This window comes from Oncorhynchus keta, chromosome 2 (genome assembly GCF_023373465.1).
Source record: "Oncorhynchus keta strain PuntledgeMale-10-30-2019 chromosome 2, Oket_V2, whole genome shotgun sequence".
In the NCBI taxonomy this organism is placed as follows: Eukaryota; Metazoa; Chordata; class Actinopteri; order Salmoniformes; family Salmonidae; genus Oncorhynchus; species Oncorhynchus keta.
In genome coordinates, this window is record NC_068422.1 from 6,492,626 (window position 1) to 6,512,223 (window position 19,598).

The window sequence follows — 19,598 nt, forward strand, 5'->3', positions numbered from 1 at the left end:
AATCATGTGAATTTCATTAGAATAACAAGAGAAAAAGTTCAGCTAATCATTTGTCAAATAATGTATGTATCACTACTTGTGTAAAATCGCATTGGATTATATACACTGCCATCATGCACATTGTGTACTTACGTCTCTTGAACAAGGTTTTAAAGGCCCAGTGCAGTCAAAAATGTCATTTTTTATATATATTTCCACATTATTAGGTTGGAATAATACTGTGAAATTATGAAAATGGTGATAATACCATTTCAGCCTATTTTGGTGGGATGGGTTTTTTGCTTGCCTGGTGACATCACTATGCTGTAAATAATTAATAGACCAATAAGAAAGAGTTCCAAACCTCTCTGCCAACAGATCATTTTCAGACCACTCCCAGACAGTCCTAGAAAAATTATTGCTTGAGAAATTGCTCTTTGCTAAGAAGTTACATTAGGTTATTTTTGAACATTTCAATTTAAAACAATCACAGTAAGGTTTGTAATTGTTACCCAGAAATGACTTGATATTAAGACCAAAATGGCTGCATTGGACCTTTTCAGGTATATATTCAAGCAATGTCCTCTTCTTATTACAGCATGTGTGACAAACACAATAATGTGGATCTTGATTGTCCTTAACAGAGTTCCAACAGTAGACTAGCATATAAGCACTAGATCAAATTGTTACCCCATACAATAACTCTACAGAAATCCACCCCATAATTCTACTTTATTGAGTTCAATTAATTCAACCTGTTAATTAGTTCTCAATGATTTACATCCTACACAAAGCCATTCTATTTAACAGCAATTATAGGTTTTCACGGATGAAATAAGATCTTGGCATTTTAGTGCATTCACTGAATACCAGGCTTGCACTTTTGTTTTTTAAAAGACTCTTAATTCCCTCTCCTTTAAAATACAAAACACCTGAATCACCTTTAATGCAGGTCATGGTTGAACATTGTGAAATCCTTCCTGACATTATTCTATCTCACCCGTTGTGTCAAAATCATGAACAACAAAATGTCTTGAAACACATTCCACCAAACCATTACCAGTACAGCACAAAAATACATTGTACCCTAACAAACACACTGCACTTCATTCCTTGCTCAGACAGAGGTCTTTATTTGTAACACCTATGGTTGAGTGCCAGTACCAACTATTTTACTGTACAGTGTAATACTTATGCATTTCCCCGGCCTGGCTTTATAAGAACTGCTTCACTATGGAGCCTGGCTGTATAACACCTGCTTCACTATGGAGCCTGGCTGTATAACGCCTGCTTCACTATGGAGCCTGGCTGGATAACGCCTGCTTCACTATGGAGCCTGGCTGTATAATGCCTGCTTCACTATGGAGCCTGGCTGTATAACGCCTGCTTCACTATGGAGCCTGGCTGTATAACGCCTGCTTCACTATGGAGCCTGGCTTTATAAGAACTGCTTCACTATGGAGCCTGGCTGTATAACGCCTGCTTCACTATGGAGCCTGGCTGTATAACGCCTGCTTCACTATGGAGCCTGGCTGTATAACGCCTGCTTCACTATGGAGCCTGGCTGTATAACGCCTGCTTCACTATGGAGCCTGGCTGTATAATGCCTGCTTCACTATGGAGCCTGGCTGTATAACGCCTACTTCACTATGGAACCTGGCTGTCTAACACCTGCTTCACTATGGAGCCTGACTATATAACACCTGCTTCACTATGGAGCCTGACTGTATAACACCTGCTTCACTATGGAGCCTGGCTGTATAACACCTGCTTCACTATGGATCCTGACTGTATAACACCTGCTTCACTATGGAGCCTGACTGTATAACACCTGCTTCACTATGGAGCCTGCTGTATAACGCCTGCTTCACTATGGAGCCTGACTGTATAACACCTGCTTCACTATGGAGCCTGACTGTATAACACCTGCTTCACTATGGAGCCTGGCTGTATAACACCTGCTTCACTATGGAGCCTGGCTGTATAACGCCTGCTTCACTATGGAGCCTGGCTGTATAATGCCTGCTTCACTATGGAGCCTGGCTGTATAACGCCTACTTCACTAAGGAACCTGGCTGTCTAACGCCTGCTTCACTATGGAGCCTGACTATATAACACCTGCTTCACTATGGAGCCTGACTGTATAACACCTGCTTCACTATGGAGCCTGGCTGTATAACACCTGCTTCACTATGGATCCTGACTGTATAACAGACTTCCGGCGCCGACAGAGATGGCCGCCTCGCTTCGCGCTCCTAGGAAACTATGCAGTTTTTTGTTTTTTTACGTGTAATTTCTTACATTAGTACCCCAGGTCATCTTAGGTTTCATTACATACAGTCGAGAAGAACTACTGAATATAAGATCAGCGTCAACTCACCATCAGTACGACCAAGAATATGTTTTCCGCGACGCGGATCCTGTGTTCTGCCTTACAAACAGGACAACGGAATGGATCGCATGCAGCGACCCAAGAAAACGACTCCGAAAAAGAGGGAAACGTAGCGGTCTTCTGGTCAGACTCCGAACAAGGGCACATCGCGCACCATTCCCCAGCATTCTTCTTGCCAATGTCCAGTCTCTTGCCAACAAGGTTGACGAAATCCGAGCAAGGGTAGCATTCCAGAGGGACATCAGAGACTGTAACGTTCTCTGCTTCACGGAAACATGGCTTACTGGGAAGACGATATCCGATGCGGTACAGTCAACGGGTTTCTCCACGCATCGCGCCGACAGAAACAAACATCTTTCTGGTAAGAAGAGTGGCGGGGGCGTATGCCTCACGAGCCTGACTGTATAACACCTGCTTCACTATGGAGCCTGGCTGTATAACGCCTGCTTCACTATGGAGCCTGGCTGTATAACGCCTGCTTCACTAAGGAGCCTGACTGTATAACACCTGCTTCACTATGGAGCCTGGCTGTATAACGCCTGCTTCACTAAGGAGACTGGCTGTATAACACCTGCTGCACTATGGAGCCTGGCTGTATAAATGGCTTACTCAGAGGGTCAGGAGCCTGGGCTGTATAACGCCTGCTTCACTAAGGAGCCTGAGATCAGAGGGTCAGATCAGAGGTTCACCGTTGACTGTGAGATCAGAGGGTCAGATCACTATGGAGGGTCACTAAGGAGACTGGCTGATAATGGCTTACCAGTGAGATCAGAGGGTCAGATCAGAGGTTCACCGTTGATAATGGCTTACCAGTGAGATCAGAGGATCGCCGTTGATAATGGCTTACCAGTGAGATCAGAGGGTCAGATCAGAGGGTCACCGTTGATAATGGCTTACCAGTGAGATCAGAGGGTCAGATCAGAGGTTCACCGTTGATAATGGCTTACCAGTGAGATCAGAGGGTCAGATCAGAGGGTCACCGTTGATAATGGCTTACCAGTGAGATCAGAGGGTCAGATCAGAGGTTCACCGTTGATAATGGCTTACCAGTGAGATCAGAGGGTCGCCGTTGATAATGGCTTACCAGTGAGATCAGAGGGTCAGATCAGAGGGTCACCGTTGATAATGGCTTACCAGTGAGATCAGAGTGTCACCGTTGATAATGGCTTACCAGTGAGATCAGAGGGTCAGATCAGAGGGTCACCGTTGATAATGGCTTGCCAGTGAGATCAGAGGGTCGCCGTTGATAATGGCTTACCAGTGAGATCAGAGTGTCACCGTTGATAATGGCTTACCAGTGAGATCAGAGGGTCAGATCAGAGGGTCGCCGTTGATAATGGCTTACCAGTGAGATCAGAGTGTCACCGTTGATAATGGCTTACCAGTGAGATCAGAGTGTCACCGTTGATAATGGCTTACCAGTGAGATCAGAGGGTCAGATCAGAGGGTCACCGTTGATAATGGCTTACCAGTGAGATCAGGGGGTCAGATCAGAGAGTCACCTTTGATAATGGCTTACCAGTGAGATCAGAGGGTTGCATTGATAATGGAAGACCCTGGCTGTGACCCCTCTCTCCGAGAGTGTCTAAGGGAGATTTGGGATATGCAAAAAAAACTGCCAATTCACACGTGTGTAGGGGACACCGTACTACTATGGCTGGCCCTGTTAAACACATTTCACTACACCTATCAGGAGTATGTGACAATAAAACATACTTTTTAAATTATTAATACACATTTGTACAATATAAGCACCTACCTATTAATAAATAAGGGGTATTCACTCACACAATTGGGCCCATAACTGGCACCTGTTAACACAAAATAAACCCTGTTGACACCCAATAAAACCTGCTGACATCCAATAAAACCTGCTGACATCCAATAAACCCTGCTGACACCCAATAAAACCTGCTGACATCCAATAAAACCTGCTGACACCCAATAAAACCTGCTGACATCCAATAAACCCTGATGACACCCAATAAAACCTGCTGACATCCAATAAACCCTGCTGACACCCAATAAAACCTGCTGACATCCAATAAACCCTGCTGACACCCAATAAAACCTGCTGACACCCAATAAACCCTGATGACATCCAATAAACCCTGCTGACACCCAATAAAACCTGCTGACATCCAATAAACCCTGCTGACACCCAATAAAACCTGCTGACATCCAATAAACCCTGCTGACACCCAATAAAACCTGCTGACATCCAATAAACCCTGCTGACACCCAATAAACCCTGCTGACACCCAATAAAACCTGCTGACATCCAATAAACCCTGCTGACATCCAATAAACCCTGCTGACACCCAATAAAACCTGCTGACACCCAATAAAACCTGCTGACATCCAATAAACCCTGTTGACACCCAATAAACCCTGCTGACACACAATAAACCCTGCTGACACACAATAAAACCTGCTGACATCCAATAAACCCTGTTGACACCCAATAAAACCTGCTGACATCCAATAAACCCTGCTGACATCCAATAAACCCTGTTGACACCCAATAAAACCTGCTGACATCCAATAAACCCTGTTGACACCCAATAAAACCTGCTGACATCCAATAAACCCTGTTGACACCCAATAAAACCTGCTGACATCCAATAAACCCTGCTGACACCCAATAAAACCTGCTGACATCCAATAAACCCTGCTGACACCCAATAAAACCTGCTGACATCCAATAAACCCTGTTGACACCCAATAAAACCTGCTGACATCCAATAAACCCTGCTGACACCCAATAAACCCTGTTGACACCCAATAAACCCTGCTGACACCCAATAAACCCTGCTGACACCCAATAAACCCTACTGACACCCAAGAAACCCTGATGACGCCCAGTAACCGTGTTGACGCCCAATAAACCCTGCTGACACCCAATAAACCCTGCTGACACCCAATAAACCCTGCTGACACCCAATAAAACCTGCTGACATCCAATAAACCCTGCTGACACCCAATAAAACCTGCTGACATCCAATAAACCCTGCTGACATCCAATAAAACCTGCTGACATCCAATAAACCCTGCTGACACCCAATAAACCCTGCTGACATCCAATAAAACCTGCTGACACCCAATAAAACCTGCTGACATCCAATAAACCCTGCTGACACCCAATAAAACCTGCTGACACCCAATAAACCCTGCTGACACCCAATAAAACCTGCTGACATCCAATAAACCCTGCTGACACCCAATAAAACCTGCTGACACCCAATAAACCCTGCTGACACCCAATAAAACCTGCTGACATCCAATAAAACCTGCTGACACCCAATAAAACCTGCTGACATCCAATAAACCCTGCTGACACCCAATAAACCCTACTGACACCCAAGAAACCCTGATGACGCCCAGTAACCGTGTTGACGCCCAATAAACCCTGATGACATCCAATAAACCCTGCTGACACCCAATAAAACCTGCTGACATCCAATAAACCCTGCTGACACCCAATAAAACCTGCTGACATCCAATAAACCCTGCTGACACCCAATAAAACCTGCTGACATCCAATAAACCCTGCTGACACCCAATAAACCCTGCTGACACCCAGCAACCGTGTTGACACCCAATAAAACCTGCTGACATCCAATAAACCCTGCTGACATCCAATAAACCCTGCTGACACCCAATAAAACCTGCTGACACCCAATAAAACCTGCTGACATCCAATAAACCCTGTTGACACCCAATAAACCCTGCTGACACACAATAAACCCTGTTGACACACAATAAAACCTGCTGACATCCAATAAACCCTGTTGACACCCAATAAAACCTGCTGACATCCAATAAACCCTGCTGACATCCAATAAACCCTGTTGACACCCAATAAAACCTGCTGACATCCAATAAACCCTGTTGACACCCAATAAAACCTGCTGACATCCAATAAACCCTGTTGACACCCAATAAAACCTGCTGACATCCAATAAACCCTGCTGACACCCAATAAAACCTGCTGACATCCAATAAACCCTGCTGACACCCAATAAAACCTGCTGACATCCAATAAACCCTGTTGACACCCAATAAAACCTGCTGACATCCAATAAACCCTGCTGACACCCAATAAACCCTGTTGACACCCAATAAACCCTGCTGACACCCAATAAACCCTGCTGACACCCAATAAACCCTACTGACACCCAAGAAACCCTGATGACGCCCAGTAACCGTGTTGACGCCCAATAAACCCTGCTGACACCCAATAAACCCTGCTGACACCCAATAAACCCTGCTGACACCCAATAAAACCTGCTGACATCCAATAAACCCTGCTGACACCCAATAAAACCTGCTGACATCCAATAAACCCTGCTGACATCCAATAAAACCTGCTGACATCCAATAAACCCTGCTGACACCCAATAAACCCTGCTGACATCCAATAAAACCTGCTGACACCCAATAAAACCTGCTGACATCCAATAAACCCTGCTGACACCCAATAAAACCTGCTGACACCCAATAAACCCTGCTGACACCCAATAAAACCTGCTGACATCCAATAAACCCTGCTGACACCCAATAAAACCTGCTGACACCCAATAAACCCTGCTGACACCCAATAAAACCTGCTGACATCCAATAAAACCTGCTGACACCCAATAAAACCTGCTGACATCCAATAAACCCTGCTGACACCCAATAAACCCTACTGACACCCAAGAAACCCTGATGACGCCCAGTAACCGTGTTGACGCCCAATAAACCCTGCTGACACCCAATAAACCCTTGCTGACACCCAATAAACCCTGCTGACACCCAATAAACCTTGCTGACACCCAGCAACTGTGTTGACACCCAATAAACCCTGCTGACACACAATAAACCCTGCTGACACCCAATAAACCCTGCTGACACACAATAAACCCTACTGACACACAATAAACCCTGCTGACACACAATAAACCCTGCTGACACACAATAAACCCTGCTGACACCCAAGAAACCCTGTTGACACCCAATAAACCCTGCTGACACACAATAAACCCTGCTGACACACAATAAAACCTGCTGACACACAATAAACCCTGCTGACACACAATAAACCCTGTTGACACCCAATAAACCCTGCTGACACACAATAAACTCTGTTGAGACCCAATAAACCCTGCTGACACCCAATAAACCCTGCTGACACACAATAAACCCTGTTGACACCCAATAAACCCTGCTGACACACAATAAACCCTGTTGACACCCAATAAACCCTGCTGACACCCAATAAACCCTGCTGACACCCAATAAACCCTGCTGACACACAATAAACCCTGCTGACACACAATAAACCCTGTTGACACCCAATAAACCCTGCTGACACACAATAAACCCTGTTGACACCCAATAAACCCTGCTGACACCCAATAAACCCTGCTGACACCCAATAAACCCTGCTGACACAGAATAAACCCTGTTGACACCCAATAAACCCTGCTGACACCCAATAAACCCTGCTGACACCCAATAAACCCTGCTGACACACAATAAACCCTGTTGACACCCAATAAACCCTGCTGACACCCAATAAACCCTGCTGACACACAATAAACCCTGCTGACACACAATAAACCCTGTTGACACCCAATAAACCCTGCTGACACCCAATAAACCCTGCTGACACTCAATAAACCCTGCTGACACACAATAAACCCTGCTGACACACAATAAACCCTGTTGACACCCAATAAACCCTGCTGACACCCAATAAACCCTGCTGACACCCAATAAACCCTGCTGACACCCAATAAACCCTGCTGACACACAATAAACCCTGCTGACACCCAATAAACCCTGCTGACACACAATAAACCCTACTGACACCCAAGAAACCCTGCTGACACCCAGCAACTGTGTTGACACCCAATAAACCCTGCTGACACACAATAAACCCTGCTGACACCCAATAAACCCTGCTGACACACAATAAACCCTGCTGACACCCAATAAACCCTGCTGACACCCAATAAACTCTGCTGACACACAATAAACCCTGCTGACACACAATAAACCCTGTTGACACCCAATAAACCCTGCTGACACACAATAAACCCTGTTGACACCCAATAAACCCTGCTGACACCCAATAAACCCTGCTGACACCCAATAAACCCTGCTGACACCCAATAAACCCTGCTGACACCCAATAAACCCTGCTGACAAACAATAAACCCTGCTGACACACAATAAACCCTGCTGACACACAATAAACCCTGCTGACACCCAATAAACCCGGTTGACACCCAATAAAACCTGCTGACACCCAATCAACCCTGCTGACACCCAGCAACCGTGTTGACAGCCAATAAAACCTGCTGACACCCAATCAACCCTGCTGACACCCAGCAACCGTGTTGACACCCAATAAAACCTGCTGACACCCAATCAACCCTGCTGACACCCAGCAACCGTGTTGACACCCAATAAAACCTGCTGACACCCAATCAACCCTGCTGACACCCAGCAACCGTGTTGACAGCCAATAAAACCTGCTGACACCCAATCAACCCTGCTGACACCCAGCACCCGTGTTGACACCCAATAAAACCTGCTGACACCCAATCAACCCTGCTGACACCCAGCAACCGTGTTGACAGCCAATAAACCCTGCTCTCACCCAGCAACCGTGTTGACACCCAATAAACCCTGTTCTCACCCAGCAACCGTGTTGACACCCAATAAACCCTGCTGACACCCAGCAACCCTGTTGACACCCAATAAACCCTGCTGACACCCAGCAACCCTGTTGACACCCAATAAACCCTGCTGACACCCAGCAACCCTGTTGAGAGCCAGCAGACAGTTCATGTTCTAATTTCTTTCTGTTGTGAGGCAACATCGGGCTTATGACTTTAGAAGAACAGAGAATGCGAAAGCAGCCAGCAGAACGCTCATTTTAGCAAAGTCAGGAGGGAATGTGTGAGGGAGCCAGAAATGCCCTGCTTTATTATTTCAAGCAGAAGTCTTTCCACTTCACCTGGACATCACTGGCCAGCAAGTATTGTGTCAGCTCTTTAATCAGCCATCATCTGCCTTCTGGCACTGACTGCAGTGGCCATCACTCTAATTAAATTATCAGTTTAATTAAATAAAAGAGCTTCTGCGAATATTATAGGAAACCTTGCCAGGCGAGTTGGTAGATTCAGACATTGTAAATTGTCGATCCTGACAGAAATCTAACTTTTGAATAAACATAGTCTAAGACAAAAAATATGAACTTTCAGGTAATGACTTTATAAGGTAAATATGTGTTTATTTAAACATGGGTGCTCAACCTCTCAAGGGGATATACAGAGCCCTCAGAAAGTATTCACATCCCTTGACTTATTCCACATTTTGAACTTAAAATGTATTAAATAGATGTGTTTCTCACCCATCTACACACAATATCCCATCATGACAAATTGAAAACATATTTTTAAAAATGTTTGCAAATGTGCTGAAAGTGAAATACAGAAATCTCATTTACTTAAGTATTCACACCCCTGAGTCAATACATGTTAGAATCACCTTTGGCAGCGATTACTGCTGGGAGTCTTTCTGGGTAAGTCTCTAACAGCTGCGCACACCTGGATTGTACAATATTTGCACACATTTCTTTTGAAATTATTCAAGCTCTGTCAAGTTGGTTGTTGATCATTGCTCGAGAGACATTTTCAAGTCTTGCCATAGATTTGACATGGGTCCTGAGAACCTCAAAACATCGAGAGAATCACTGGTTGCATCACTACCTGGTACGGCAAGTGCTCGACCTCTGACCGCAAGGCACTACAGAGGGTAGTGCGTACGGCCCAGTACATCACTGGGGCTAAGCTGCCTGCCATTCAGGACCTCTACACCAGGCGGTGTCAGAGGAAGGCCCTAAAAATTGTCAAAGACTCCAGCCACCCCAGTCATAGACTGTTCTCTCTACTACCGCATGGCAAGCTGTACAGGAGTGCCAAGTCTAGGACAAAAAGGCTTCTCAACAGTTTTTACCCCCAAGCCATAAGACTCCTGAACAGGTAATCAAATGGCTACCTGGACTACTTGCAGTGTGTCCCATCCCAACCCCTCTTTTTTATGCTGCTGCTACTTTATGTTAATCATATATGCATAGTCACTTTAACTATTCATGTACATACTGCCTCAATTGGGCCGACCAACCAGTGCTCCCGCACATTGGTTAACCGGGCTATATGCATTGTGTCCCACCACCCGCCAACCCCTCTTTTATGCTACTGCTACTCTCTGTTCATCATATATGCATAGTCACTTTAACCATATCTACATGTACATACTACCTATATAGAATAACCGGTGTCTGTATGTAGACTCACTACTTTTATAGCCTCCCTACTGTATATAGCCTGTCTTTTTACTGATGTTTTATTACTTTACCTACCTATTGTTCACCTAATAATTTTTGGGGGCACTATTGGTTAGAGCCTGTAAGTAAGCATTCCACTGTAACCTGTTGTATTCGGAGCACGTGACAAATAAACTTTGATTTGATTTTCAGTCCGATTTATATCAAAACTGTAACTAGGACACTCAGGAACATTCAATGTCGTCTTGGTAAGCAACCTAAGTCTATATTTGGCCTTGTGTTTTAGGTTATTGTCCTGTTGAAGGTGAATTCATCTCCCCAGTGACTGTTGGAAATCAGACTGAACCAGGTTTTCCTTTAGGATTTTGCCTGTGCTTAGCTCTATTTGTTTCTTTTTAAACTAAAAACTGCCTAGTCCTTGCCGATGACAATCATACCCATAACATGATGCAGCCACCACCATGCTTGAAAATATGAAGAGTGGTACTCACTGATGTGTTGTGTTGGATTTGCCCCCAACATACCGCTTTGTAGTCAGGATATAAAGTTAATTTCTTTGCCAATTTTTTTTCAGTTCTACTTCAGTGCCTTATTGCAAACAGGATGAATGTTTTGAAATATTTGTATTCTGTACACGGCTTTCTTCTTTTCACTCTGTCAATAAGGTTCGTTTTGTGGAGTTACTACAATGTTGTTGATCCATCCTCAGTTCTCCTATCACAGCCATTAAACTCTGTAACTGTTTTAAAGTCGCCATTGGCCTCATGGTGAAATCCCTGAGCAGTTTCCTTCCTCTCCTTCAACTGAGTTAGAAAGGATGCCTGTATCTTTGTAGTGAGTCTTGATACACCATCCAAAATGTAATTAACTTCACCATGCTCAAAGGGATATTCAATGTCTTTTTTTGTTTTTTTGCCAAGCAATAGTGCCCTTCTTTGCGAGCCATTGGAAAACCTCCCTTGTGTTTGTGGTTGAATCTGTGTTTGAAATTTACTGTTCGACTTAGGGACCTTACAGATAATTGTTTGTGTGGGGTACAGAGATGAGGTAGTCATTTAAAAAATCATGTCAAAACACTATTATTGCAAATTATTATGTGACCTGTTAAGCACCTTTTTCCTCCTAAAGTTATTTAGGCTTGACTTAACAAAGGGGTTGAAAATGTTATGACTGAAGACATTCAGTCAACAAACACTTAAGAAATGTCTCGTGTTTACACTTGAGGGTACACATATTTATTTTGAAGCAGAAGAAAAGAAAACAACCCTTGCAAAATGATTATATTGACTCCTACTGGAGGGTTTACATTCGCTTGATTAGCCCTTTTGGAAAATGATCATGTTAGACAACAGTGGAATATCCATAATGACATTCCACTGAAAACCAGATCTATGTCATTCTGCTCAATATATGTGAAAATAAATTATCCTATTTCTGTATTCATCTGTGAAAGCTCACCCAAAGTATAATACAGATTTCTCCTAAGCTTCCCTTGTCTGGTAGTTAATAACAACAACTAATCACAAGGGAAAGTTTCAGGCACACGGTTTCATAAGGAATGCATGTGATAAAGCTATGTTAATGACATTCACCTCCACTATATATACAGGTTTAAACCATTTCCAGAATCACCTAGAAGCATTAGAAATCACTTTTCACAATTTGCTTTTGGTATTACAATCATCTATTCTCATCCTCAGCAGACCAACAAATGATTTGTTATTTTTCACAATATGACATAAAAAATACAATTTACATGTTTAAGCAGTTGTTTTGTTAAGAAAAAATGTGCCTACAATAAAGACAATCTTTTTGGAAAGGGGGAAGGTAGAGGAGAGTCCCAGGCAGTATATTTCTCCTCTCCTTGCCACTGGGTTTTATGGTAAGGAGTGTAACTACCGTGCAACCAGACATCTGAGACCCATCTGGAGGATGTTATTCAGAAACCTTACCTCCTGCTCAACACAGAGGTCCAGGATCCTGTAGACTCCCTCTGTCAGGTGCCTCATGATGTCTGGTTGCAGAGTCACCTTGAGGGTGTGGAGGAGAGAGGAGTGGAGGGAAGGCTGGGGAGAGGCAGTACCAACCAGGATGTTTCAGATAGAAGTCGACAAGCAGTCCAGTGAAGTTATTCTCTCAGGGGAAAGCATGCACATCTTCAAATATCTTTAAAAAAGTAGACATTATCTTTGAAAGGCAGGCCCCAAAAAAATGGTTTGAATTTGACTGAGCGTTTGAACCTGGGGAAGGGGTATTAGAATGTAACCGTCATAATGTCGGTGTGAGATGGCCGATCTGTGTTTTGCCTTTTCCTTACACCTTTGTTTGTGTACTCAGCCGAGGCAGTTTTGAAAGCCTGGTAGGAATACAATGTACTGCCAGCTGGAAACTGGACAACAAAAGCACTTAGTCTACCTGGAAAGAACCATGACAGTGTTAAACTATTTCTTTAATCAATCCTTTGTTAGATCCTTACTCAAAGAGTTTCCCATGGATTTTTACATTCCAAGGTAATCCTCATGCAACTTCCCTCACTGCATGTTCCATGGAAAATAAACACTGAGACAGTGTTTGAGACATACTCAGACGGCATCACATAATGGCATCACATAATGGCATCACATCGACGGAAAAACGGTCTACTAGACTTTACAGTAAGTACAGTCCTTTCGAGGACAAGTTGGCGCAGGGCGGGACACAAGATTATGGAGGAAATTAAATGTTGACTTCTCTCTCCTTCAAATCGGAGAAGTCCAGAGGACTTGCCTTAGTAGCTCTAAATGGTCCCATGTATAGTGTAACACCACAATACAAACAGCCATGGATCAAATAAAAATCCTTGAATTCAATTTGCAGATAGAGTGTATTCCCTTCAGAAGGAATACCTAGGATAGGATAAGTAATCCTTCTCACCCCCCTTAAGATTTACATGCACTATTGTAAAGTGACTGTTCTACTGGATGTCATAAGGTGAATGCACCAATTTGTAAGTCGCTCTGGATAAGAGCGTCTGCTAAATGACTTAAATGTAAATGTAAATGTAAAGATGTAAGGGCTTGTTGGGATGATGAGAGAAGATCTGAAATGGCATGTTGTTTCCAACCTGTATAATAATAGCCTAATCGTTAGAGCTGACCAAACCGACAACTTATCGACACTGACCAAACCGACAACTTATCGACATCGACACTGACCAAACCGACAACTTATCGACACTGACCAAACCGACAACTTATCGACATCGACACTGACCAAACCGACAACTTATCGACACTGACCAAACCGACAACTTATCGACATCGACACTGACCAAACCGACAACTTATCGACATCGACACTGACCAAACCGACAACTTATCGACATCGACACTGACCAAACCGACAACTTATCAACATCGACACTGACCAAACCGACAACTTATCGACATCGACACTGACCAAACCGACAACTTATCGACATCGACACTGACCAAACCGACAACTTATCGACATCGACACTGACCAAACCGACAACTTATCGACATCGACACTGACCAAACCGACAACTTATCGACATCGACACTGACCAAACCGACAACTTATCGACACTGACCAAACCGACAACTTATCGACATCGACACTGACCAAACCGACAACTTATCGACACTGACCAAACCGACAACTTATCGACACTGACCAAACCGACAACTTATCGACACTGACCAAACCGACAACTTATCGACATCGACACTGACCAAACCGACAACTTATCGACACTGACCAAACCGACAACTTATCGACACTGACCAAACCGACAACTTATCGACATCGACACTGACCAAACCAACAACTTATCGACATCGACACTGACCAAACCGACAACTTATCGACATCGACACTGACCAAACCGACAACTTATCGACATCGACACTGACCAAACCGACAACTTATCGACATCGACACTGACCAAACCGACAACTTATCGACATCGACACTGACCAAACCGACAACTTATCGACATCGACACTGACCAAACCGACAACTTATCAACATCGACACTGAACCGACAACTTATCGACATCGACACTGACCAAACCGACAACTTATCGACACTGACCAAACCGACAACTTATCGACATCGACACTGACCAAACCGACAACTTATCGACATCGACACTGACCAAACCGACAACTTATCAACATCGACACTGACCAAACCGACAACTTATCAACATCGACACTGACCAAACCGACAACTTATCGACATCGACACTGACCAAACCGACAACTTATCGACATCGACACTGACCAAACCGACAACTTATCGACATCGACACTGACCAAACCGACAACTTATCGACATCGACACTGACCAAACCGACAACTTATCGACATCGACACTGACCAAACCGACAACTTATTGACATCGACACTGACCAAACCGACAACTTATCGACATCGACACTGACCAAACCGACAACTTATCGACATCGACACTGACCAAACCGACAACTTATCGACATCGACACTGACCAAACCGACAACTTATCGACATCGACACTGACCAAACCGACAACTTATCGACATCGACACTGACCAAACCGACAACTTATCGACATCGACACTGACCAAACCGACAACTTATCGACATCGACACTGACCAAACCGACAACTTATCGACACTGACCAAACCGACAACTTATCGACATCGACACTGACCAAACCGACAACTTATCGACATCGACACTGACCAAACCGACAACTTATCGACATCGACACTGACCAAACCGACAACTTATCGACATCGACACTGACCAAACCGACAACTTATCGACATCGACACTGACCAAACCGACAACTTATCGACATCGACACTGACCAAACCGACAACTTATCGACATCGACACTGACCAAACCGACAACTTATCGACATCGACAATGACCAAACCGACAACTTATCGACACTGACCAAACCGACAACTTATCGACACTGACCAAACCGACAACTTATCAACATCGACACTGACCAAACCGACAACTTATCGACAATGACCAAACCGACAACTTATCGACACTGACCAAACCGACAACTTATCGACAATGACCAAACCGACAACTTATCGACACTGACCAAACCGACAACTTATCGACATCGACACTGACCAAACCGACAACTTATCGACATCGACAATGACCAAACCGACAACTTATCAACATCGACACTGACCAAACCGACAACTTATCGACACTGACCAAACCGACAACTTATCGACATCGACACTGACCAAACCGACAACTTATCGACATCGACACTGACCAAACCGACAACTTATCGACATCGACACTGACCAAACCGACAACTTATCGACATCGACACTGACCAAACCGACAACTTATCGACATCGACACTGACCAAACCGACAACTTATCGACATCGACACTGACCAAACCGACAACTTATCGACATCGACACTGACCAAACCGACAACTTATCGACATCGACACTGACCAAACCGACAACTTATCGACATCGACACTGACCAAACCGACAACTTATCGACATCGACACTGACCAAACCGACAACTTATCGACATCGACACTGACCAAACCGACAACTTATCGACACTGACCAAACCGACAACTTATCGACATCGACACTGACCAAACCGACAACTTATCGACACTGACCAAACCGACAACTTATCGACAATGACCAAACCGACAACTTATCGACATCGACACTGACCAAACCGACAACTTATCGACATCGACACTGACCAAACCGACAACTTATCGACATCGACAATGACCAAACCGACAACTTATCAACATCGACACTGACCAAACCGACAACTTATCGACACTGACCAAACCGACAACTTATCGACATCGACACTGACCAAACCGACAACTTATCGACATCGACACTGACCAAACCGACAACTTATCGACATCGACACTGACCAAACCGACAACTTATCGACATCGACACTGACCAAACCGACAACTTATCGACAATGACCAAACCGACAACTTATCGACATCGACACTGACCAAACCGACAACTTATCGACATCGACACTGACCAAACCGACAACTTATCGACATCGACACTGACCAAACCGACAACTTATCGACATCGACACTGACCAAACCGACAACTTATCGACATCGACACTGACCAAACCGACAACTTATTGACATCGACACTGACCAAACCGACAACTTATGGACATCGACACTGACCAAACCGACAACTTATCGACATCGACAATGACCAAACCGACAACTTATCGACATCGACAATGACCAAACCGACAACTTATCGACATCGACACTGACCAAACCGACAACTTATCGACATCGACACTGACCAAACCGACAACTTATCGACATCGACACTGACCAAACCGACAACTTATCGACATCGACACTGACCAAACCGACAACTTATCGACATCGACACTGACCAAACCGACAACTTATCGACATCGACACTGACCAAACCGACAACTTATCGACATCGACACTGACCAAACCGACAACTTATCGACATCGACACTGACCAAACCGACAACTTATCGACATCGACACTGACCAAACCGACAACTTATCGACATCGACACTGACCAAACCGACAACTTATCAACATCGACACTGACCAAACCGACAACTTATCGACATCGACAATGACCAAACCGACAACTTATCGACATCGACAATGACCAAACCGACAACTTATCGACATCGACACTGACCAAACTGACAACTTATCGACATCGACAATGACCAAACCGACAACTTATCGACATCGACACTGACCAAACCCACAACTTATCGACATCGACACTGACCAAACCGACAACTTATCGACACTGAACAAACCGACAACTCATCGTGGATATTCTGCTGATATCATTCACTATAACAAATAACCTTTAGGGTCCTACAAGAGAAATCTGAAATTTGAAATAAATTAAGTTTTGTAATATGGGTGATTGGAACAATTGATAGCTACAGCATTCAAAGTAGTCGTTGTGGATTTAAGGGTAATATTTTTAAAAACATCTGTAGAAAATGTTACAAACTTAACGTTCAATTGATCGTTACCGTGATAATTCAGTCAATTTAATGGATTTTTGTTCATATTGCCCAGCTCTACTAATCAACATTGTCCTTGATGATGAGAGAAAACCAAAGATCTTCTGTAACTCACTGACGTACTGTGCTGCCATGAAGGAGGAGAGGATAGTGAAGCCCTCGGCTGTGGTAGCGTTGTGGGAGTACATGCGTTCCACCAGGCGAGTACACTTCAAAAGCACCACTGCATCGGTCTCAGGGGCTGGGGAATAGAAGAGGAGAGCTTTTAGAAATCTAGACCACGCCAAACACTGACGGTTAAACCTTTATTTCAGACAGAACTTTAGAAGTGGGACAACTTCTACAAAATGGGGACTTTTGAGTGATGCAGCACAGTGGGTGTTCAGAGTGCACTGTGCTCCTGACACAGACGTGGGCTGGATATAACTGATGCAGCACAGTGGGTGTTCAGAGTGCACTGTGCTCCTGACACAGACGTGGGCTGGATATAACTGATGCAGCACAGTGGGTGTTCAGAGTGCACTGTGCTCCTGACACAGACATGGGCTGGATATAACTGATGCAGCACAGTGGGTGTTCAGAGTGTACTGTGCTCCTGACACAGACGTGGGCTGGATATAACTGATGCAGCACAGTGGGTGTTCAGAGTGCACTGTGCTCCTGACACAGACGTGGGCTGGATATAACTGATGCAGCACAGTGGGTGTTCAGAGTGTACTGTGCTCCTGACACAGACGTGGGCTGGATATAACTGATGCAGCACAGTGGGTGTTCAGAGTGCACTGTGCTCCTGACACAGACGTGGGCTGGATATAACTGATGACAGCACAGTGGGTGTTCAGAGTGTACTGTGCTCCTGACACAGACGTGGGCTGGATATAACTGATGCAGCACAGTGGGTGTTCAGAGTGCACTGTGCTCCTGACACAGACGTGGGCTGGATATAACTGATGCAGCACAGTGGGTGTTCAGAGTGCACTGTGCTCCTGACACAGACGTGAGCTGGATATAACTGATGCAGCACAGTGGGTGTTCAGAGTGTACTGTGCTCCTGACACAGACGTGGGCTGGATATAACTGATGCAGCACAGTGGGTGTTCAGAGTGCACTGTGCTCCTGACACAGACATGGGCTGGATATAACTGATGACAGCACAGCATTTGAATCAAATCTCCAGGGTGCGGCTGAGAATGAATATATTTTCATTGCATTGTGACAGAGCAGAACAATAACAACAGGGTTTTGTATAAGCTGAGACATTAATCATGATAGCTAAGAGCAGAATAAAACAACAAAAGCTATTTAATCATTCTAATTGTGTATAAACTAATGTTTATGCTCACAGTCTGCATAAAACAAACAGTATAGCCCATTAGAGAACACAAAGGCCAGGCTGGAACAATTTCTCCATCCCTGCTTTCCTCTCTTGACTGATTAGATGTACAGTAAAGCACAGCTCACTTGCTGAAAACAAACAGAGGAGAAATATGGCCACTGTTGTCAGGGTGAGAGGTGTTGTTAAACACAGGGCCAGCCAGGACATGATGCACTGAGCCTTATATGCTAGTTCAAATCAACAAGCTGGTCCTCTCCATCTCCTCTTGTTGACCCTTCCTCCTGTGCCTGGAACAGTGGAGGTCTGCCTAGATGTGTACAGAGTTGGCCTCCTTTGGCTGAGGAAGACGAACACTTACAACGTGTTATATATGATTTCTAAAAATAAACCCCATCTGAAGACAATTACTGTTGCATAATTGAATATGTCATTATTTCCTTTTCGTCAACAACGTCAGGAAGGCTTTGAT

At 44.4% G+C, this 19,598-nt stretch overlaps 1 pseudogene; it reads right to left on the reverse strand.

The window, feature by feature from the left end:
• Window positions 1-2,988: 2,988 nt before the first annotated feature.
• Window positions 2,989-19,598, reverse strand: part of LOC118371018 (unhealthy ribosome biogenesis protein 2 homolog) — a 42,546-nt pseudogene continuing 25,936 nt past the window's right edge.